The following is an 8,277-nucleotide window of genomic DNA, read 5'->3' as shown; positions in this document are numbered from 1 at the left end:
GCTAAAAATATTGCTCTCTTCAGAGCATAAACAACTGCAACATGCCTTCAGAAAGAGTTTGTGCTTACAATGAAATGGAAAAACACCAACACTTACCCCTTTATCCACTTTTACATTTTAGCAGTATGCAGCAGTYCTGGAAGTCTTGAATGTGTGGTATTGAGTAAATTTTTCCCTTACAGCACTCTATTCTTCTAAGATCGAGGTGCGTATGAAGGTTGAAAGCATTTGCTCTCTTTAATGTGTGACAAAGGTCCTATTTAAAGCCATGATACTGCAAATGCACAGAGGGATCAGCACAAAAGTGAATAGTAGCACTGAACTCGTGGGAGTGACTTCCAAGGGTGGTAACCCCCATGTTCAGCTGGATATTGAATTAATACATCATTCTTAACTGGCTTAACAGAGTGGTATCRTAAATAGTCAATATTTATTAGAAGACAAAGATGCAAACTCAGAGGAGGAAGAAAGGGACAGTGAAACCATCACAACATGATGCAGAAACATGTGGTGCCAATGGAGATCCTGCACACAGCCATCTTACAGCCAAACCTGCACCTGTCTGAAGGGTGGAATTGGAACAAGGCTGTYATAACAACCCTGCTCAAGCTGTGTGAACATGGAACATTCCTTGCTAGAGTGAGATTCTTCTGTTTATAAGATGCACAAAGCAGTTCTAGACTTTGCCTCAGCACACAGGACAAACATCTCCATGAAGGGGCAAATGACAGCCCTCAGATGGCTTATTTATGCTGGTGATGTGTGTATGTTGCCTGTGGGGAATACATTTCTTTTCCTACAATAAAATACAGGTCTGTAAAGCCAGAGATCACACCGCAGTTTCTTTCTAGAAGGGTCCAAATCAGTGGACCCTGAGCTGGCACTCATGCACTCAGTGTGAGGCCMGATGAACTCTGACTCTTAAGCAAACACCACTCTTAGAAGGCGTGTGTGAGTTCTAGGGCAGTGTCTCAGCTGTGCATCCTCCAGCTCACAGCAAAGGGGGTGCAGCTGTTGGCAGAGCCTGTAATCTCTCCTAAGGTGATGGTCCTTTTGTTCTCACTTCTTTTCCTGAAGATTTTCAAACAAGGATATTATGTCTACTCCTGTATAAGAGGTTTGATTAGCAGGGCACTGATGGCAGCAGTGGTAATGGTGGTGCAACCGATGCTGACTGAAATTGTTTAGATTTGCTGGAAAATCCTATGCTGCAAAGCCTCACAGTGTTAATATCTGGCAGTTTCAAAGTTTTGATGGAAGTCAGAGGTGCTTAGAGCTTCTGAGGATCAATGACTTGAGTAATTTGCATTTGAAAACCTTGCTTTGAAAGGCCTGGCTACAACACTCTCTGTTGTAYTCTAATGAGACTAGGAAAGGTTTTTTTGACTGTCATACACAGCTCTAATGAGTGTATGTGTAAGCCTGTAATTTATTTTTTTTTCTGGTCTCAAATGACAAAGTAATTGCAACATAGAAAGGYAATTTTTATGGTCCCAACTTTTTGGATGTAGTTACAGTTTCCTTCTGTACATCATCAACTTTTTGCAGTCCCCTTGATAAGGCAGGTGTAAAAGTTCCATCTCCCACAAGCTGAAATRAAAGTACATCCATGAGAGTGATGGCCTTGTGGAATATAGACACATAAGCACTCAAATCAAACCTCCAGAGTGTGGAGGTTTTCTCTTGTTAAGKAAATCCCCTGTGCTTGTTTGCAAGAGAAACCTTCATTCAAGCATAGAAAAGGTAATGATTGTACTGGTACGAGTTCAGTCTGTTTATACAGGTTCATAGGAACAGGCTCTTTAATAGCATCATATTMAATTTTTTCAAAATCTTGGTTTCTTTTAGGAAAAACTTTAAGATGTTTCTAAGTATTACATATTCACAAGAAGGCATAATTCTGTTCTTCATTAAAGCTTTTAAGCTGTTAGAAAATATTATTTCTAATTTCATAATTTCTTTTTACTGTTTCATTTTATTTCTAAGGAATATGGGCTAATGTAACTATGATACACTTATCTGTCCATCAGTCTTACTAGCATTCTATCTGCCTGACTTCATTTGGAAGACATTTTGGATCTCTTGAAAAATTTCAGAGAAACAGAAATTTCAGAGTTACTGTATTTCTAGAAGTGTTTTGAAAATATGGAACTGCACAGGACAGAGCTATGATGTTTGCTGTCCCCAATGGGAGTAAGGAAGAAATATGAACCTCCTCCTGATTAAACAACAGAGCATCCCTAAACAAAACAGAAGTGTCACAACCATTGCAAAAATTTCACTGTGAGATTGTTCCTTAATTGATGCCAGAGAATCTATTTATCAGTTAGTCCCTCACTGGCATGATTTCACTAAGTGGTAGCAAGGGCTGCAATTGTAGTGGAACTCATTTGAAAAGTTTTCCTCTATTTCCTGTTTATTGTTAGAAAATATTCCATAATTATGTAAAGATGCTAATTTTAGGTCCATTTTTATTGTATACAACTTTGTCTATCACACATTTCTTTCCCGTGCATGTGGCAGACCTTGTTTAAGGAGTTTGGGGTCTCCTGTAACTGTTGAGAAAACCTCAACTTTTTTCAATACTCAGGTGGGTTGTCACCCAGTCCTGGGGAAAYACAGGCACCACTCCAGCTTTGAGCTCCATCCAGGGCAAAGGTGTGGCTGAGATGGCATTTTGGGACTTCTATCGATGGTCCTGTGATTGCCAGGCCCTGTGACATCATTCAGAGGAAGCTGTAAAAAGGCACTTTAAAAAGCCTTTGCAATCAGATCTTCTGAAATACRAGAGAATATCTTTGGAGACGTTTTCATAATGTTGAGCTTCTGCTCCTACTGGGAGAGACAACATTTCAGTTTGGAGAGAAGAGGGGACTGGATGGGAGTTCTGTTTTTTCAGATCTTGTCCAACACACTTCAAAACCCGCAGTGAACAATTAGGTACTTCTGACTCTTAAGATAGAGGAAGTATCAATTTAATTACTGGTCAAATCTTACAGGAAATTACTAAAATTATATCAAGCCAATTTTAGAACTATTAATTAGAGAAAATTARGGATAAACCTAGAAGAAGTGGCAATTCTGTATTTTTATATATTAGACTGTTTCTAGGTATTTTACAATTTCTTACTCTGTGTGACCATTGTTTCACAAAAATGAGATATGTTTTACTGTTGAATTGCTCCTGAAGCAGAGGAAATTCCCAGCAGCTGCTTGTTTAACACAGAGGTTGAATTTAAGGTGGTCGTTCCTCTGAGTCAAACAAAACGAGATGGAGAGAAGAAAGAAGAAAGGCAGTGATCCCACTTCCCCAGGAATCTGAGTAACCACCAAATCCTGAATAATTATAGTCTTGGGATGACAGTGCTTTAAAATCACTGCCTTTCATTTGCATACACTTACAGTAAAACAAAAAAGCTAGTTTTCTTCCAAGATTAAACTACTGTGCTTGAACACATACTTTACATGCAAATATAACTTTAGAAATATAAAATTTAGGATATTTTATCATGGAGATTGCAGGGGTTATTGCAACTTCTTCTTTACTTTGCAACTCTTTGGTGCACTATTCAACTTAATTTRTTTGATTCAACATTTCAGACTATGGGTTAAACACTACCTGTGCTGCATTAGCCAAGAAAGCCTCTCTTCCTTCAATGGCTCCGATTCCTGCAAAAGAACCCGAGATACAAACAGCCTCAGACCTTGAAGGCATGTAACCATGTCTGTCCTTAACAACATCAATGTGAAGTTACATATGTTAGCAAAATATGTGGATGTGGGCCAGGGTGACATGGAGGGACGTTTGCCAGGTCCTAATTGAGCAATAAGGCAGGGTGTAGACTCTGATCCCATGCTTTGGTATGTTGCTAGGCAAAGGGCAAAAGCTCTGTACTATCACTCAACAAGGTGTGCTGTCATTGCACAATAACTCCGTCCTGTGCACTGGGATGATTATAGAGTGCTATTTTCAGTGTGTAGAGGATACTTTATTTATGTATATTTTATTCTGCTGGCATGCAGAGGAAATAGCAGCTTGGTAAATGTCACRGTATAGTAAGAGCATGGCCTATTTTTAGCTAGACAATAATGTGAAAGGTGCTGTTCTTTACAGGCCACTGTGGGAGCTCATGGCCTTGCATACAAAGGCGGGATGGAAGATTTTAAAAAAGCAATGCCTTGTTCCTGCTGTGAGCCGTGGGCATGCAGAATCCCACCTATGCTTGAGAGAGAGGAGAGAGGAGTGCCTTGCCACCTCTGAGACTGAAAGATTTACCTGTGGCAAAAAATTCCCATTGTGAGGAAAAAATTSTGAGGAAATCTAGGTTATGTAAAAAGATAACACTGCTCCTTGGAAACAATTTCTTATAGGAAGCAGCATGAAATTGTTTTCAGCTTCACAGTTATCTTGTTTGTTTTGCTAATCCTCACAAAGATTAATAAAGGAATGATGAGACAACAGCAAACTGTAAGCACAGGAAGCGACTATTGCCTGAAGCATCTGGATATGATTATGTAAACACGATGTAATAAGAAAACTGAGAGATTTAACTTTCGAAATCTCCTTTATTCCCTTCTTAAAAAAAGYGCCCTTTCAGAATATTTACCCTATTCCCCAAGTAGCCTTTGAGTTGCTAAAGCACTGCAATTTTCACTGCAAGTTCCTTGCTACTATTGATCCATTTACTTTAGATTTGATCTCTTATCCAAACTTTTCCTGGCATGTATTCTAGTATTTGACCCTTTAAATTAAGAGAGGTGTGTCATTACATTTGAAGGGGATGTTTTGTGTCTAACTGCTATATGTACTATTTTCGTCCTACCTACTGGTAAATACAATAAATATTTTKAACTTTTATTACATGGTATAATTTCTTTGTCACTGAAACAGTGACCTCTTCTTTAAGGGCATGAATTTGAGCACTCTTCACAGTGAGCCAGGCAAGACACACCCACAACTTTGCTACTCACTAAAATTCCCAAGAGATAAGCAGTATTTTAAGAATACTGTTTTATCTATATAAATATTAGCAATTTTAATAGAAATTACTAGTTTTTAGCTCTTTTCCTCCCTCAGTAATCTCATTTTGAACAGGGTGCTAGCTGTGCAGGTTAGTTTTTTGTAGCCCTTTGGTTCAAAGCAAGAGTTTCAGTTTTATTAACAAATTACCTTAAATCTGTTCTTCATATAGAATTTATACTAAACTCACTCTGACCTCTGTCGTTATCTCTTCATAGAAAATCATGCAGAGGAAGATCAATGCTTCAGTAGCTCAAGCACTTTATTAAAACAAGAGAAATATACACCTTTACTGTCCTTTGATAGTTACTTGAAAATGTAGAGTGACAGGAGAGTCCAGAAGGGAGAAGGGGGAATGGTTCTTGTCTGGCACTTCCACAGCATCCCCTGTAATGTGCTAAAATCCTGCTCCCCCTCAGTAGGCATTGGCATAACATGGCCATTGCTGAGGTCTCTTCAATGAACTTAGCTCTCACATTTCAGTATTACTAGGGTAGGCCAGGCAGGTTTGTTTCATGGGGCCACCAAAAACATTTCTCGAGTGGTAGGAAAGAAAAGAATCCTCTAATTTGCTTTTTTTTGCTGTTTAAGCATGGGGCTGAAAGGGCCATGAATGACACGAGGCCAAACACAGACTCCGTTGTCTATTTTTTTTTTTTTTTTGGTCCAAAGTACCATTTTAGCTGAAATTTTCCGAAAGGAAATACATAAAATGAGGTTGAGACAGATGTCTGGCAGGGGTATTTTCAATTCAGTTCGTTGGAGTCTGATAAACAACAAAAAACAACGTTCCCCTTGACTAATACAGTTAGTCAACCTTAACATCACACAGCCAACTTACTTTGCTCATAATTGTAATAAGGAACTACTGACTGCCAGACTATTACATTTTTGCCCATAATATTAGGTTATAATAGATAATTACAGGTATCAAGATGGGCAGCTGTTTCTTTGAATGAATCTTGCCCTTTCATTTTTTTTAAAAAAATTTAGCTAAGATACCAAAATGTTAGAAATGAGTAGTCATTCATTATATAAAGCAGCAGCTGAGCGGTAGGTGGAGGAATGGTTGCTTGTTCCTACTCTAAAGCAAACACATATACAGCTTCATTTTTTAAATTAGTTTTATTTTGATGGCAAAAAGGGGATCTCTAATGACACAGAGTTTCAGCTGGTAAATCTTCTGTGCAGTTTTTCTCTTTAATCTTTGAAAGCTGATGTAGTTCATTCCAATTGCCCACAGCATCAGCTTTATTCTCTTGAAAGAACTTGCTCTCTTTTTAGTTTTCCTTTAATGTTTTGAGCTCTTACCAGAAATGGTAATCTTCTTAAGGTGTTGGCAGGAGCCACAGAATGCACCAAAAGTAAAGCTCATATCAAATGAAATATCCCATTATCAGGACCACCCAAGTGACTCAGGTTTGTCACAAACACAGTATACTCCTTTATATGATTTTCTAAAATTAGAAAGGAAAGAAAATTTGGGGCTTGTCAGGTTAGAAGAAGGTTATGAAGATCATTCTAACCTAAATAACAAGAGTCTCTTAGTTGTTTTGAAATAGATTCAGGTCTATTTGTTTATCACAGCTAGCCAGTATATCAGGGTTACTTGATTTCATGCAGACATTCTGACTGTGGGTCCCACACCTTATGCTGAGGTAATATGCTTAGTAATTTACAACCAGCCTTTTCCCAAACTCCCCTCTTTTTGCAAGCTGACTCTGGATCCTATCRAGACACAAACCTCAGAGGAGCTGTGAGATGCTACTGCACCTCTTGATCATAAACTTTCCCTCTGACTATGACTTTGCAAGCTGAAGCCTTGATGTACTGCACCATACTGTCCAGGCTGAGCCATGAAAACCTGCAGCTGTTACCCCACAATGGGATGGAGAGAGCAGAGCATCCTCCAAGAATCGGTSTGGGGATGGCTGCCCTGTCCTGCAGTAAGAGCCACAAAATCAGCTGTGACCGTCGGCCTCACTGCTGATTTCTCTCTGTGAAAGCCCAGAATGGGGATGGCTCTGGAAACTCTGAAGCATTCTGATTGTTTCAGCACAGTTTGGGAGTTGCCGTTGTAGCACCTATTGAAAAAACAGAGATTTGCATCACAAGAGTGGGATGAGACACAGCAATGCTTGAGCTAAGCCAGGGCTGCCTCCCAGCACTGTTCGAGGTGCTGACTGGTCCTGGAGCAGCTGGCATCCCGCTGAAGGAGRGAGCACTTCTTTCACCATCCCATACAGCAGTGATTGTAATCTGCCAGATGAATCTTTCCTTTCCTGGAGCTGAAATCTCCGTGACTGACAGAAGATCATATTTGGAGGCTCCACTCTTCTGAAACTGGCTTATTCTGGAAGTGTGCCAGTGTCACAGCCTGGCAAAGTAGAGGGATCAGAATTACACTTGGCTATTCAGTCAGACTCGGGAACTGTTGCATCACCGCTGCAGGATGTTGCAGGCATTTAAGGGACAGCTCTTTACTTCAGTCTTAGTATTGTTTTCAATGATTTCCACATACCTAAGATGGGGAAAAAAATATTCACTTCTCAAGTCTATTGAACTTTGAAAATGAAAAACTTCTTTGTTCAATAACCATTTGTCCATCTTAGCTGAGGAAGACAGCAAAAAACAACAAAAAAAACCCAAAAAACCCCCAAAAACAACAAACAAAAAACCAAAAATAAAGCCCAAACATGAAATCCCAGTAAGTAATAGACTGGAGATCCACATAGAAAGTTTAGATGATAACAGTTATTCATTCATACCTTGTGAAACAAATAAAATTACTTTATGTTCATTTCCTCTGCACACCTCCACCCTTTTCTAAGGTTAACAGAAAGGATTCCTTTAGCACACAAATTATTTTAAGTTCTTGAACAACTTAGAGATCTAACATCTTTTTCCATGTGTATAAATAATCCCACCTGTTGCAGTATCATATGTACGTGTTCATTAAAATAGATACAAGTAAAAAATAGTAGTATACTACATTTCAATCTAAAAGTGATTCTAGGAACAAAGCAGAAATGACACACAGGTTTTTCCACTTTCAGAAAGATTAAAGGGATTCTCCAGTCTGAGGTAGATTTTCCAGAGTCAAAAACCTACCACCCTCATCAACATTTCAAAAGTTACAGGAATTAGAAAAAAAAAAAAAAATAGAAATTTTCCTTGGCCAAACCGTTGAAGTTCACAATGTTGTGTAGAGTTGCCGAAGTGGTGCCAGGGATGTATCAAATTTGTTTCAGCTTCAG

The sequence above is a fragment of the Malurus melanocephalus genome, unplaced genomic scaffold (assembly GCF_030028575.1).
Source record: "Malurus melanocephalus ecotype Western Australia unplaced genomic scaffold, MMel_1.1 scaffold_127, whole genome shotgun sequence".
Classification (NCBI taxonomy): Eukaryota; Metazoa; Chordata; class Aves; order Passeriformes; family Maluridae; genus Malurus; species Malurus melanocephalus.
This window is presented reverse-complemented; position numbering follows the sequence as displayed.